Raw genomic sequence first — 15,996 nt, 5'->3', positions numbered from 1 at the left:
GGCCTTTCCTGAGGCCACCAGAGCGGGTCCCTGAGGTCCCCGTCGTAAGTCGAGAGCACCTGCCGCAACTCGAGAAAATCCAGGAGGTATTGCCCTCCAGGCGAGATGAGGCCCATTTCCGCTGAGGCTTCTCGAGGCCAATCACATCTAACCACTGGAACTTCCAAAGGGTCCTTCACACCATTGCTGCAACTCAAGAAGTTCCCCGACATACCCGTCTCCACTCGAGAGGAAGCACGTGGGGTCCCGCACACATCCAGGGGAGCCCCGTTTCCGCCTCCTAGCTCGAGATGAGGGATCCTTTCCCTGTTTTGTAGGGAAAGAATTCCCGGTGTTCCCGTCGCATCTCAAGAGGAGGCGCTCTCCACAGGAAAGGCGAGAGGAACTCCAGGGTCGTGCCACCATTCCAAGAGTCCCCCAGATGTGTCAGTCCATTCAAGAGGAACCTGTTTTCCCTGCACTGCCTTGACGTTCAAGCCGAGGATCGACTCCCACCACGTGTGCTCGTGGGACAGCCCTGTGGGAAAGCCTCGTGGGAAAGCCTCGTGGGAAAGACTCGAGGGAAAACCATAGATCCTTTGATCCACGCGGCGGACTGCGTGACACTGCTGCTACCGCTCTGGAGGAAAGCGCAAGTGCATGCCCGCATTCGAGACGAGGACTGACTCCCCTGGGGAGACTCCAGAAGTACCCCAAGATCCATGTCAGCACTGGAGAGGAATCCTCAGGTTCCGGCCCCGACTCCACACAAGGTCTTAGGCCCCGGCATCGACGGGAGAGGAATCCCGAGAGGCCCCCGTGGAACTCGCATGGGGACTGGCCTTGCCTGAGGCCACCAGAGGGGGTCCCTGAGGTCCCCGTCGTAAGTCGAGAGCACCTGCCGCAACTCGAGAAAATCCAGGAGGTTTTGCCCTCCAGGCGAGATGAGGCCCATTTCCGCTGAGGCTTCTCGAGGCCAATCACATCTAACCACTGGAACTTCCAAAGGGTCCTTCACACCCTTGCTGCAACTCAAGAAGTTCCCCGACATACCCGTCTCCACTCGAGAGTAAGCACGTGGGGACCCGCACACATCCAGGGGAGCCCCGTTTCGCCTCCTAGCTCGAGATGAGGGATCCTTTCCCTGTTTCGTAGGGAAAGAATTCCCGGCGTTCCCGTCGCATCTCAAGAGGAGGCGCTCTCCACAGAAAGGCGAGAGGAACTCCAGGGTCGTGACACCATTCCTAGAGTCCCCCAGATGTGTCAGTCCATTCCAGAGGAACCTGTTTTCCGTGCACTGCCTTGACGTTCAAGCCGAGGATCGACTCCCACCACGTGTGCACGTGGGACAGCCCTGTGGGAAAGCCTCGGGGGAAAGCCTCGTGGGAAAGACTCGGGGGAAAACCATAGATCCTTTGATCCACGCGGCAGACTGCGTGACACTGCTGCTACCGCTCTGGAGGAAAGCGCAAGTGCATGCCCGCATTCGAGACGAGGACTGACTCCCCTGGGGAGACTCCAGAAGTACCCCAAGATCCATGTCAGCACTTGAGAGGAATCCTCAGGTTCCGGCCGCGACTCCACACAAGGTCTTAGGCCCCGGCATCGACGGGAGAGGAATCCCGAGAGGCCCCCGAGGAACTCGCATGGGGACTGGCCTTTCCTGAGGCCACCAGAGCGGGTCCCTGAGGTCCCCGTCGTAAGTCGAGAGCACCTGCCGCAACTCGAGAAAATCCAGGAGGTATTGCCCTCCAGGCGAGATGAGGCCCATTTCCGCTGAGGCTTCTCGAGGCCAATCACATCTAACCACTGGAACTTCCAAAGGGTCCTTCACACCATTGCTGCAACTCAAGAAGTTCCCCGACATACCCGTCTCCACTCGAGAGGAAGCACGTGGGGTCCCGCACACATCCAGGGGAGCCCCGTTTCCGCCTCCTAGCTCGAGATGAGGGATCCTTTCCCTGTTTTGTAGGGAAAGAATTCCCGGTGTTCCCGTCGCATCTCAAGAGGAGGCGCTCTCCACAGGAAAGGCGAGAGGAACTCCAGGGTCGTGCCACCATTCCAAGAGTCCCCCAGATGTGTCAGTCCATTCAAGAGGAACCTGTTTTCCCTGCACTGCCTTGACGTTCAAGCCGAGGATCGACTCCCACTACGTGTGCACGTGGGACAGCCCTGTGGGAAAGCCTCGTGGGAAAGCCTCGTGGGAAAGACTCGAGGGAAAACCATAGATCCTTTGATCCACGCGGCGGACTGCGTGACACTGCTGCTACCGCTCTGGAGGAAAGCGCAAGTGCATGCCCGCATTCGAGACGAGGACTGACTCCCCTGGGGAGACTCCAGAAGTACCCCAAGATCCATGTCAGCACTGGAGAGGAATCCTCAGGTTCCGGCCCCGACTCCACACAAGGTCTTAGGCCCCGGCATCGACGGGAGAGGAATCCCGAGAGGCCCCCGTGGAACTCGCATGGGGACTGGCCTTGCCTGAGGCCACCAGAGGGGGTCCCTGAGGTCCCCGTCGTAAGTCGAGAGCACCTGCCGCAACTCGAGAAAATCCAGGAGGTTTTGCCCTCCAGGCGAGATGAGGCCCATTTCCGCTGAGGCTTCTCGAGGCCAATCACATCTAACCACTGGAACTTCCAAAGGGTCCTTCACACCCTTGCTGCAACTCAAGAAGTTCCCCGACATACCCGTCTCCACTCGAGAGTAAGCACGTGGGGACCCGCACACATCCAGGGGAGCCCCGTTTCGCCTCCTAGCTCGAGATGAGGGATCCTTTCCCTGTTTCGTAGGGAAAGAATTCCCGGCGTTCCCGTCGCATCTCAAGAGGAGGCGCTCTCCACAGAAAGGCGAGAGGAACTCCAGGGTCGTGACACCATTCCTAGAGTCCCCCAGATGTGTCAGTCCATTCCAGAGGAACCTGTTTTCCGTGCACTGCCTTGACGTTCAAGCCGAGGATCGACTCCCACCACGTGTGCACGTGGGACAGCCCTGTGGGAAAGCCTCGGGGGAAAGCCTCGTGGGAAAGACTCGGGGGAAAACCATAGATCCTTTGATCCACGCGGCAGACTGCGTGACACTGCTGCTACCGCTCTGGAGGAAAGCGCAAGTGCATGCCCGCATTCGAGACGAGGACTGACTCCCCTGGGGAGACTCCAGAAGTACCCCAAGATCCATGTCAGCACTTGAGAGGAATCCTCAGGTTCCGGCCGCGACTCCACACAAGGTCTTAGGCCCCGGCATCGACGGGAGAGGAATCCCGAGAGGCCCCCGAGGAACTCGCATGGGGACTGGCCTTTCCTGAGGCCACCAGAGCGGGTCCCTGAGGTCCCCGTCGTAAGTCGAGAGCACCTGCCGCAACTCGAGAAAATCCAGGAGGTATTGCCCTCCAGGCGAGATGAGGCCCATTTCCGCTGAGGCTTCTCGAGGCCAATCACATCTAACCACTGGAACTTCCAAAGGGTCCTTCACACCATTGCTGCAACTCAAGAAGTTCCCCGACATACCCGTCTCCACTCGAGAGGAAGCACGTGGGGTCCCGCACACATCCAGGGGAGCCCCGTTTCCGCCTCCTAGCTCGAGATGAGGGATCCTTTCCCTGTTTTGTAGGGAAAGAATTCCCGGTGTTCCCGTCGCATCTCAAGAGGAGGCGCTCTCCACAGGAAAGGCGAGAGGAACTCCAGGGTCGTGCCACCATTCCAAGAGTCCCCCAGATGTGTCAGTCCATTCAAGAGGAACCTGTTTTCCCTGCACTGCCTTGACGTTCAAGCCGAGGATCGACTCCCACTACGTGTGCACGTGGGACAGCCCTGTGGGAAAGCCTCGTGGGAAAGCCTCGTGGGAAAGACTCGAGGGAAAACCATAGATCCTTTGATCCACGCGGCGGACTGCGTGACACTGCTGCTACCGCTCTGGAGGAAAGCGCAAGTGCATGCCCGCATTCGAGACGAGGACTGACTCCCCTGGGGAGACTCCAGAAGTACCCCAAGATCCATGTCAGCACTGGAGAGGAATCCTCAGGTTCCGGCCCCGACTCCACACAAGGTCTTAGGCCCCGGCATCGACGGGAGAGGAATCCCGAGAGGCCCCCGTGGAACTCGCATGGGGACTGGCCTTGCCTGAGGCCACCAGAGGGGGTCCCTGAGGTCCCCGTCGTAAGTCGAGAGCACCTGCCGCAACTCGAGAAAATCCAGGAGGTTTTGCCCTCCAGGCGAGATGAGGCCCATTTCCGCTGAGGCTTCTCGAGGCCAATCACATCTAACCACTGGAACTTCCAAAGGGTCCTTCACACCCTTGCTGCAACTCAAGAAGTTCCCCGACATACCCGTCTCCACTCGAGAGTAAGCACGTGGGGACCCGCACACATCCAGGGGAGCCCCGTTTCGCCTCCTAGCTCGAGATGAGGGATCCTTTCCCTGTTTCGTAGGGAAAGAATTCCCGGCGTTCCCGTCGCATCTCAAGAGGAGGCGCTCTCCACAGGAAAGGCGAGAGGAACTCCAGGGTCGTGCCACCATTCCAAGAGTCCCCCAGATGTGTCAGTCCATTCCAGAGGAACCTGTTTTCCCTGCACTGCCTTGACGTTCAAGCCGAGGATCGCCTCCCACCACGTGTGCACGTGGGACAGCCCTGTGGGAAAGCCTCGTGGGAAAGCCTCGTGGGAAAGACTCGAGGGAAAACCATAGATCCTTTGATCCACGCGGCGGACTGCGTGACACTGCTGCTACCGCTCTGGAGGAAAGCGCAAGTGCATGCCCGCATTCGAGACGAGGACTGACTCCCCTGGGGAGACTCCAGAAGTACCCCAAGATCCATGTCAGCACTGGAGAGGAATCCTCAGGTTCCGGCCCCGACTCCACACAAGGTCTTAGGCCCCGGCATCGACGGGAGAGGAATCCCGAGAGGCCCCCGAGGAACTCGCATGGGGACTGGCCTTTCCTGAGGCCACCAGAGCGGGTCCCTGAGGTCCCCGTCGTAAGTCGAGAGCACCTGCCGCAACTCGAGAAAATCCAGGAGGTTTTGCCCTCCAGGCGAGATGAGGCCCATTTCCGCTGAGGCTTCTCGAGGCCAATCACATCTAACCACTGGACTTCCAAAGGGTCCTTCACACCATTGCTGCAACACAAGAAGTTCCCCGAAATACCCGTCTCCACTCGAGAGGAAGCACGTGGGGTCCCGCACACATCCAGGGGAGCCCCGTTTCCGCCTCCTAGCTCGAGATGAGGGATCATTTCCCTGTTTCGTAGGGAAAGAATTCCCGGCGTTCCCGTCGCATCTCAAGAGGAGGCGCTCTCCACAGGAAAGGCGATAGGAACTCCAGGGTCGTGACACCATTCCAAGAGTCCCCCAGATGTGTCAGTCCATTCCAGAGGAACCTGTTTTCCCTTCACTGCCTTGACGTTCAAGCCGAGGATCGACTCCCACTACGTGTGCACGTGGGACAGCCCTGTGGGAAAGCCTCGTGGGAAAGCCTCGTGGGAAAGACTCGAGGGAAAACCATAGATCCTTTGATCCACGCGGCGGACTGCGTGACACTGCTGCTACCGCTCTGAAGGAAAGCGCAAGTGCATGCCCGCATTCGAGACGAGGACTGACTCCCCTGGGGAGACTCCAGAAGTACCCCAAGATCCATGTCAGCACTGGAGAGGAATCCTCAGGTTCCGGCCCCGACTCCACACAAGGTCTTAGGCCCCGGCATCGACGGGAGAGGAATCCCGAGAGGCCCCCGAGGAACTCGCATGGGGACTGGCCTTTCCTGAGGCCACCAGAGCGGGTCCCTGAGGTCCCCGTCGTAAGTCGAGAGCACCTGCCGCAACTCGAGAAAATCCAGGAGGTTTTGCCCTCCAGGCGAGATGAGGCCCATTTCCGCTGAGGCTTCTCGAGGCCAATCACATCTAACCACTGGACTTCCAAAGGGTCCTTCACACCATTGCTGCAACACAAGAAGTTCCCCGAAATACCCGTCTCCACTCGAGAGGAAGCACGTGGGGTCCCGCACACATCCAGGGGAGCCCCGTTTCCGCCTCCTAGCTCGAGATGAGGGATCCTTTCCCTGTTTCGTAGGGAAAGAATTCCCGGCGTTCCCGTCGCATCTCAAGAGGAGGCGCTCTCCACAGGAAAGGCGATAGGAACTCCAGGGTCGAGACACCATTCCAAGAGTCCCCCAGATGTGTCAGTCCATTCCAGAGGAACCTGTTTTCCCTGCACTGCCTTGACATTCAAGCCGAGGATCGACTCCCACCACGTGTGCACGTGGGACAGCCTTGTGGGAAAGCCTCGTGGGAAAGCCTCGTGGAAAAGACTCGAGGGAAAACCATAGATCCTTTGATCCACGCGGCGGACTGCGTGACACTGCTGCTACCGCTCTGGAGGAAAGCGCAAGTGCATGCCCGCATTCGAGACGAGGACTGACTCCCCTGGGGAGACTCCAGAAGTACCCCAAGATCCATGTCAGCACTGGAGAGGAATCCTCAGGTTCCGGCCCCGACTCCACACAAGGTCTTAGGCCCCGGCATCGATGGGAGAGGAATCCCGAGAGGCCCCCGTGGAACTCGCATGGGGACTGGCCATTCCTGAGGCCACCAGAGCGGGTCCCTGAGGTCCCCGTCGTAAGTCGAGAGCACCTGCCGCAACTCGAGAAAATCCAGGAGGTTTTGCCCTCCAGGCGAGATGAGGCCCATTTCCGCTGAGGCTTCTCGAGGCCAATCACATCTAACCACTGGAACTTCCAAAGGGTCCTTCACACCCTTGCTGCAACTCAAGAAGTTCCCCGACATACCCGTCTCCACTCGAGAGGAAGCACGTGGGTTCCCGCACACATCCTGGGGTGCCCCGTTTCGCCTCCTATCTGAGATGAGGGATCCTTTCCCTGTTTCGTAGGGAAAGAATTCCCGGCGTTCCCGTCGCATCTCAAGAGGAGGCGCTCTCCACAGGAAAGGCGAGAGGAACTCCAGGGTCGTGCCACCATTCCAAGAGTCCCCCAGATGTGTCAGTCCATTCCAGAGGAACCTGTTTTCCCTGCACTGCCTTGACGTTCAAGCCGAGGATCGACTCCCACCACGTGTGCACGTGGGACAGCCCTGTGGGAAAGCCTCGTGGGAAAGCCTCGTGGGAAAGACTCGAGGGAAAACCATAGATCCTTTGATCCACGCGGCGGACTGCGTGACACTGCTGCTACCGATCTGGAGGAAAGCGCAAGTGCATGCCCGCATTCGAGACGAGGACTGACTCCCCTGGGGAGACTCCAGAAGTACCCCAAGATCCATGTCAGCACTGGAGAGGAATCCTCAGGTTCCGGCCCCGACTCCACACAAGGTCTTAGGCCCCGGCATCGACGGGAGAGGAATCCCGAGAGGCCCCCGAGGAACTCGCATGGGGACTGGCCTTTCCTGAGGCCACCAGAGCGGGTCCCTGAGGTCCCCGTCGTAAGTCGAGAGCACCTGCCGCAACTCGAGAAAATCCAGGAGGTTTTGCCCTCCAGGCGAGATGAGGCCCATTTCCGCTGAGGCTTCTCGAGGCCAATCACATCTAACCACTGGAACTTTCAGAGGGTCCTTCACACCCTTGCTGCAACTCAAGAAGTTCCCCGACATACCCGTCTGCACTCGAGAGGAAGCACGTGGGGTCCCGCACACATCCAGGGGAGCCCCGTTTCCGCCTCCTAGCTCGAGATGAGGGATCCTTTCCCTGTTTCGTAGCGAAAGAATTCCCGGCGTTCCCGTCGCATCTCAAGAGGAGGCGCTCTCCACAGGAAAGGCGAGAGGAACTCCAGGGTCGTGACACCATTCCAAGACTCCCCCAGATGTGTCAGTCCATTCCAGATGAACCTGTTTTCAGTGCACTGTCTTGACGTTCAAGCCGAGGATCGACTCCCACCACGTGTGCACGTGGGACAGCCCTGTGGGAAAGCCTCGGGGGAAAGCCTCGTGGGAAAGACTCGAGGGAAAACCATAGATCCTTTGATCCACTCGGCAGACTGCGTGACACTGCTGCTACCGCTCTGGAGGAAAGCGCAAGTGCATGCCCGCATTCGAGACGAGGCCTGACTCCCCTGGGGAGACTCCAGAAGTACCCCAAGATCCATGTCAGCAGTGGAGAGGAATCCTCAGGTTCCGGCCCCGACTCCACACAAGGTCGTAGGCCCGGCATCGACGGGAGAGGAATCCCGAGAGGCCCCCGAGGAACTCGCATGGGGACTGGCCTTTCCTGAGGCCACCAGAGCGGGTCCCTGAGGTCCCCGTCGTAAGTCGAGAGCACCTGCCGCAACTCGAGAAAATCCAGGAGGTTTTGCCCTCCAGGCGAGATGAGGCCCATTTCCGCTGAGGCTTCTCGAGGCCAATCACATCTAACCACTGGAAATTTCAAAGGGTCCTTCACACCCTTGCTGCAACTCAAGAAGTTCCCCAACATACCCGTCTGCACTCGAGAGGAAACACGTGGTGTCCCGCACACATCTAGGGGAGCCCCGTTTCCGCCTCCTAGCTCGAGATGAGGGATCCTTTCCCTGTTTCGTAGGGAAAGAATTCCCGGCGTTCCCGTCGCATCTCAAGAGGAGGCGCTCTCCACAGGAAAGGCGAGAGGAACTCCAGGGTCGTGCCACCATTCCAAGAGTCCCCCAGATGTGTCAGTCCATTCAAGAGGAACCTGTTTTCCCTGCACTGCCTTGACGTTCAAGCCGAGGATCGACTCCCACCACGTGTGCTCGTGGGACAGCCCTGTGGGAAAGCCTCGTGGGAAAGCCTCGTGGGAAAGACTCGAGGGAAAACCATAGATCCTTTGATCCACGCGGCGGACTGCGTGACACTGCTGCTACCGCTCTGGAGGAAAGCGCAAGTGCATGCCCGCATTCGAGACGAGGACTGACTCCCCTGGGGAGACTCCAGAAGTACCCCAAGATCCATGTCAGCACTGGAGAGGAATCCTCAGGTTCCGGCCCCGACTCCACACAAGGTCTTAGGCCCCGGCATCGACGGGAGAGGAATCCCGAGAGGCCCCCGTGGAACTCGCATGGGGACTGGCCTTGCCTGAGGCCACCAGAGGGGGTCCCTGAGGTCCCCGTCGTAAGTCGAGAGCACCTGCCGCAACTCGAGAAAATCCAGGAGGTTTTGCCCTCCAGGCGAGATGAGGCCCATTTCCGCTGAGGCTTCTCGAGGCCAATCACATCTAACCACTGGAACTTCCAAAGGGTCCTTCACACCCTTGCTGCAACTCAAGAAGTTCCCCGACATACCCGTCTCCACTCGAGAGTAAGCACGTGGGGACCCGCACACATCCAGGGGAGCCCCGTTTCGCCTCCTAGCTCGAGATGAGGGATCCTTTCCCTGTTTCGTAGGGAAAGAATTCCCGGCGTTCCCGTCGCATCTCAAGAGGAGGCGCTCTCCACAGAAAGGCGAGAGGAACTCCAGGGTCGTGACACCATTCCTAGAGTCCCCCAGATGTGTCAGTCCATTCCAGAGGAACCTGTTTTCCGTGCACTGCCTTGACGTTCAAGCCGAGGATCGACTCCCACCACGTGTGCACGTGGGACAGCCCTGTGGGAAAGCCTCGGGGGAAAGCCTCGTGGGAAAGACTCGGGGGAAAACCATAGATCCTTTGATCCACGCGGCAGACTGCGTGACACTGCTGCTACCGCTCTGGAGGAAAGCGCAAGTGCATTCCCGCATTCGAGACGAGGACTGACTCCCCTGGGGAGACTCCAGAAGTACCCCAAGATCCATGTCAGCACTTGAGAGGAATCCTCAGGTTCCGGCCCCGACTCCACACAAGGTCTTAGGCCCCGGCATCGACGGGAGAGGAATCCCGAGAGGCCCCCGAGGAACTCGCATGGGGACTGGCCTTTCCTGAGGCCACCAGAGCGGGTCCCTGAGGTCCCCGTCGTAAGTCGAGAGCACCTGCCGCAACTCGAGAAAATCCAGGAGGTTTTGCCCTCCAGGCGAGATGAGGCCCATTTCCGCTGAGGCTTCTCGAGGCCAATCACATCTAACCACTGGAACTTCCAAAGGGTCCTTCACACCCTTGCTGCAACTCAAGAAGTTCCCCGACATACCCGTCTCCACTCGAGAGTAAGCACGCGGGGACCCGCACACATCCAGGGGAGCCCCGTTTCGCCTCCTAGCTCGAGATGAGGGATCCTTTCCCTGTTTCGTAGGGAAAGAATTCCCGGCGTTCCCGTCGCATCTCAAGAGGAGGCGCTCTCCACAGGAAAGGCGAGAGGAACTCCAGGGTCGTGCCACCATTCCAAGAGTCCCCCAGATGTGTCAGTCCATTCCAGAGGAACCTGTTTTCCCTGCACTGCCTTGACGTTCAAGCCGAGGATCGCCTCCCACCACGTGTGCACGTGGGACAGCCCTGTGGGAAAGCCTCGTGGGAAAGCCTCGTGGGAAAGACTCGAGGGAAAACCATAGATCCTTTGATCCACGCGGCGGACTGCGTGACACTGCTGCTACCGCTCTGGAGGAAAGCGCAAGTGCATGCCCGCATTCGAGACGAGGACTGACTCCCCTGGGGAGACTCCAGAAGTACCCCAAGATCCATGTCAGCACTGGAGAGGAATCCTCAGGTTCCGGCCCCGACTCCACACAAGGTCTTAGGCCCCGGCATCGACGGGAGAGGAATCCCGAGAGGCCCCCGAGGAACTCGCATGGGGACTGGCCTTTCCTGAGGCCACCAGAGCGGGTCCCTGAGGTCCCCGTCGTAAGTCGAGAGCACCTGCCGCAACTCGAGAAAATCCAGGAGGTTTTGCCCTCCAGGCGAGATGAGGCCCATTTCCGCTGAGGCTTCTCGAGGCCAATCACATCTAACCACTGGAACTTCCAAAGGGTCCTTCACACCCTTGCTGCAACTCAAGAAGTTCCCCGACATACCCGTCTCCACTCGAGAGTAAGCACGTGGGGACCCGCACACATCCAGGGGAGCCCCGTTTCGCCTCCTAGCTCGAGATGAGGGATCCTTTCCCTGTTTCGTAGGGAAAGAATTCCCGGCGTTCCCGTCGCATCTCAAGAGGAGGCGCTCTCCACAGGAAAGGCGAGAGGAACTCCAGGGTCGTGCCACCATTCCAAGAGTCCCCCAGATGTGTCAGTCCATTCCAGAGGAACCTGTTTTCCCTGCACTGCCTTGACGTTCAAGCCGAGGATCGCCTCCCACCACGTGTGCACGTGGGACAGCCCTGTGGGAAAGCCTCGTGGGAAAGCCTCGTGGGAAAGACTCGAGGGAAAACCATAGATCCTTTGATCCACGCGGCGGACTGCGTGACACTGCTGCTACCGCTCTGGAAGAAAGCGCAAGTGCATGCCCGCATTCGAGACGAGGACTGACTCCCCTGGGGAGACTCCAGAAGTACCCCAAGATCCATGTCAGCACTGGAGAGGAATCCTCAGGTTCCGGCCCCGACTCCACACAAGGTCTTAGGCCCCGGCATCGACGGGAGAGGAATCCCGAGAGGCCCCCGAGGAACTCGCATGGGGACTGGCCTTTCCTGAGGCCACCAGAGCGGGTCCCTGAGGTCCCCGTCGTAAGTCGAGAGCACCTGCCGCAACTCGAGAAAATCCAGGAGGTTTTGCCCTCCAGGCGAGATGAGGCCCATTTCCGCTGAGGCTTCTCGAGGCCAATCACATCTAACCACTGGACTTCCAAAGGGTCCTTCACACCATTGCTGCAACACAAGAAGTTCCCCGAAATACCCGTCTCCACTCGAGAGGAAGCACGTGGGGTCCCGCACACATCCAGGGGAGCCCCGTTTCCGCCTCCTAGCTCGAGATGAGGGATCCTTTCCCTGTTTCGTAGGGAAAGAATTCCCGGCGTTCCCGTCGCATCTCAAGAGGAGGCGCTCTCCACAGGAAAGGCGATAGGAACTCCAGGGTCGTGACACCATTCCAAGAGTCCCCCAGATGTGTCAGTCCATTCCAGAGGAACCTGTTTTCCCTTCACTGCCTTGACGTTCAAGCCGAGGATCGACTCCCACTACGTGTGCACGTGGGACAGCCCTGTGGGAAAGCCTCGTGGGAAAGCCTCGTGGGAAAGACTCGAGGGAAAACCATAGATCCTTTGATCCACGCGGCGGACTGCGTGACACTGCTGCTACCGCTCTGAAGGAAAGCGCAAGTGCATGCCCGCATTCGAGACGAGGACTGACTCCCCTGGGGAGACTCCAGAAGTACCCCAAGATCCATGTCAGCACTGGAGAGGAATCCTTAGGTTCCGGCCCCGACTCCACACAAGGTCTTAGGCCCCGGCATCGACGGGAGAGGAATCCCGAGAGGCCCCCGAGGAACTCGCATGGGGACTGGCCTTTCCTGAGGCCACCAGAGCGGGTCCCTGAGGTCCCCGTCGTAAGTCGAGAGCACCTGCCGCAACTCGAGAAAATCCAGGAGGTTTTGCCCTCCAGGCGAGATGAGGCCCATTTCCGCTGAGGCTTCTCGAGGCCAATCACATCTAACCACTGGACTTCCAAAGGGTCCTTCACACCATTGCTGCAACACAAGAAGTTCCCCGAAATACCCGTCTCCACTCGAGAGGAAGCACGTGGGGTCCCGCACACATCCAGGGGAGCCCCGTTTCCGCCTCCTAGCTCGAGATGAGGGATCCTTTCCCTGTTTCGTAGGGAAAGAATTCCCGGCGTTCCCGTCGCATCTCAAGAGGAGGCGCTCTCCACAGGAAAGGCGATAGGAAATCCAGGGTCGAGACACCATTCCAAGAGTCCCCCAGATGTGTCAGTCCATTCCAGAGGAACCTGTTTTCCCTGCACTGCCTTGACGTTCAAGCCGAGGATCGACTCCCACCACGTGTGCACGTGGGACAGCCTTGTGGGAAAGCCTCGTGGGAAAGCCTCGTGGAAAAGACTCGAGGGAAAACCATAGATCCTTTGATCCACGCGGCGGACTGCGTGACACTGCTGCTACCGCTCTGGAGGAAAGCGCAAGTGCATGCCCGCATTCGAGACGAGGACTGACTCCCCTGGGGAGACTCCAGAATTACCCCAAGATCCATGTCAGCACTGGAGAGGAATCCTCAGGTTCCGGCCCCGACTCCACACAAGGTCTTAGGCCCCGGCATCGATGGGAGAGGAATCCCGAGAGGCCCCCGTGGAACTCGCATGGGGACTGGCCATTCCTGAGGCCACCAGAGCGGGTCCCTGAGGTCCCCGTCGTAAGTCGAGAGCACCTGCCGCAACTCGAGAAAATCCAGGAGGTTTTGCCCTCCAGGCGAGATGAGGCCCATTTCCGCTGAGGCTTCTCGAGGCCAATCACATCTAACCACTGGAACTTCCAAAGGGTCCTTCACACCCTTGCTGCAACTCAAGAAGTTCCCCGACATACCCGTCTCCACTCGAGAGGAAGCACGTGGGGTCCCGCACACATCCTGGGGTGCCCCGTTTCGCCTCCTATCTGAGATGAGGGATCCTTTCCCTGTTTCGTAGGGAAAGAATTCCCGGCGTTCCCGTCGCATCTCAAGAGGAGGCGCTCTCCACAGGAAAGGCGAGAGGAACTCCAGGGTCGTGCCACCATTCCAAGAGTCCCCCAGATGTGTCAGTCCATTCCAGAGGAACCTGTTTTCCCTGCACTGCCTTGACGTTCAAGCCGAGGATCGACTCCCACCACGTGTGCACGTGGGACAGCCCTGTGGGAAAGCCTCGTGGGAAAGCCTCGTGGGAAAGACTCGAGGGAAAACCATAGATCCTTTGATCCACGCGGCGGACTGCGTGACACTGCTGCTACCGATCTGGAGGAAAGCGCAAGTGCATGCCCGCATTCGAGACGAGGACTGACTCCCCTGGGGAGACTCCAGAAGTACCCCAAGATCCATGTCAGCACTGGAGAGGAATCCTCAGGTTCCGGCCCCGACTCCACACAAGGTCTTAGGCCCCGGCATCCACGGGAGAGGAATCCCGAGAGGCCCCCGAGGAACTCGCATGGGGACTGGCCTTTCCTGAGGCCACCAGAGCGGGTCCCTGAGGTCCCCGTCGTAAGTCGAGAGCACCTGCCGCAACTCGAGAAAATCCAGGAGGTTTTGCCCTCCAGGCGAGATGAGGCCCATTTCCGCTGAGGCTTCTCGAGGCCAATCACATCTAACCACTGGACTTCCAAAGGGTCCTTCACACCATTGCTGCAACACAAGAAGTTCCCCGAAATACCCGTCTCCACTCGAGAGGAAGCACGTGGGGTCCCGCACACATCCAGGGGAGCCCCGTTTCCGCCTCCTAGCTCGAGATGAGGGATCCTTTACCTGTTTCGTAGGGAAAGAATTCCCGGCGTTCCCGTCGCATCTCAAGAGGAGGCGCTCTGCACAGGAAAGGCGATAGGAACTCCAGGGTCGTGCCACCATTCCAAGAGTCCCCCAGATGTGTCAGTCCATTCCAGAGGAACCTGTTTTCCCTGCACTGCCTTGACGTTCAAGCCGAGGATCGACTCCCACCACGTGTGCACGTGGGACAGCCCTGTGGGAAAGCCTCGTGGGAAAGCCTCGTGGGAAAGACTCGAGGGAAAACCATAGATCCTTTGATCCACGCGGCGGACTGCGTGACACTGCTGCTACCGCTCTGGAGGAAAGCGCAAGTGCATGCCCGCATTCGAGACGAGGACTGACTCCCCTGGGGAGACTCCAGAAGTACCCCAAGATCCATGTCAGCACTGGAGAGGAATCCTCAGGTTCCGGCCCCGACTCCACACAAGGTCTTAGGCCCCGGCATCGACGGGAGAGGAATCCCGAGAGGCCCCCGAGGAACTCGCATGGGGACTGGCCTTTACTGAGGCCACCAGAGCGGGTCCCTGAGGTCACCGTCGTAAGTCGAGAGCACCTGCCGCAACTCGAGAAAATCCAGGAGGTTTTGCCCTCCAGGCGAGATGAGGCCCATTTCCGCTGAGGCTTCTCGAGGCCAATCACATCTAACCACTGGACTTCCAAAGGGTCCTTCACACCATTGCTGCAACACAAGAAGTTCCCCGAAATACCCGTCTCCACTCGAGAGGAAGCACGTGGGGTCCCGCACACATCCAGGGGAGCCCCGTTTCCGCCTCCTAGCTCGAGATGAGGGATCCTTTCCCTGTTTCGTAGGGAAAGAATTCCCGGCGTTCCCGTCGCATCTCAAGAGGAGGCGCTCTCCACAGGAAAGGCGATAGGAACTCCAGGGTCGTGCCACCATTCCAAGAGTCCCCCAGATGTGTCAGTCCATTCCAGAGGAACCTGTTTTCCCTGCACTGCCTTGACGTTCAAGCCGAGGATCGACTCCCACCACGTGTGCACGTGGGACAGCCCTGTGGGAAAGCCTCGTGGGAAAGCCTCGTGGGAAAGACTCGAGGGAAAACCATAGATCCTTTGATCCACACGGCGGACTGCGTGACACTGCTGCTACCGCTATGGAGGAAAGCGCAAGTGCATGCCCGCATTCGAGACGAGGACTGACTCCCCTGGGGAGACTCCAGAAGTACCCCAAGATCCATGTCAGCACTGGAGAGGAATCCTCAGGTTCCGGCCCCGACTCCACACAAGGTCTTAGGCCCCGGCATCGACGGGAGAGGAATCCCGAGAGGCCCCCGTGGAACTCGCATGGGGACTGGCCTTGCCTGAGGCCACCAGAGGGGGTCCCTGAGGTCCCCGTCGTAAGTCGAGAGCACCTGCCGCAACTCGAGAAAATCCAGGAGGTTTTGCCCTCCAGGCGAGATGAGGCCCATTTCCGCTGAGGCTTCTCGAGGCCAATCACATCTAACCACTGGAACTTCCAAAGGGTCCTTCACACCCTTGCTGCAACTCAAGAAGTTCCCCGACATACCCGTCTCCACTCGAGAGGAAGCACGTGGGGTCCCGCACACATCCAGGTGAGCCCCGTTTCGCCTCCTAGCTCGAGATGAGGGATCCTTTCCCTGTTTCGTAGGGAAAGAATTCCCGGCGTTCCCGTCGCATCTCAAGAGGAGGCGCTCTCCACAGGAAAGGCGAGAGGAACTCCAGGGTCGTGCCACCATTCCAAGAGTCCCCCAGATGTGTCAGTCCATTCCAGAGGAACCTGTTTTCCCTGCACTGCCTTGACGTTCA

The sequence above is a fragment of the Ovis canadensis genome, chromosome 13 (assembly GCF_042477335.2).
Source record: "Ovis canadensis isolate MfBH-ARS-UI-01 breed Bighorn chromosome 13, ARS-UI_OviCan_v2, whole genome shotgun sequence".
NCBI classification, from domain to species: domain Eukaryota; kingdom Metazoa; phylum Chordata; class Mammalia; order Artiodactyla; family Bovidae; genus Ovis; species Ovis canadensis.
Note: the sequence above shows the minus strand (reverse complement) of the source record.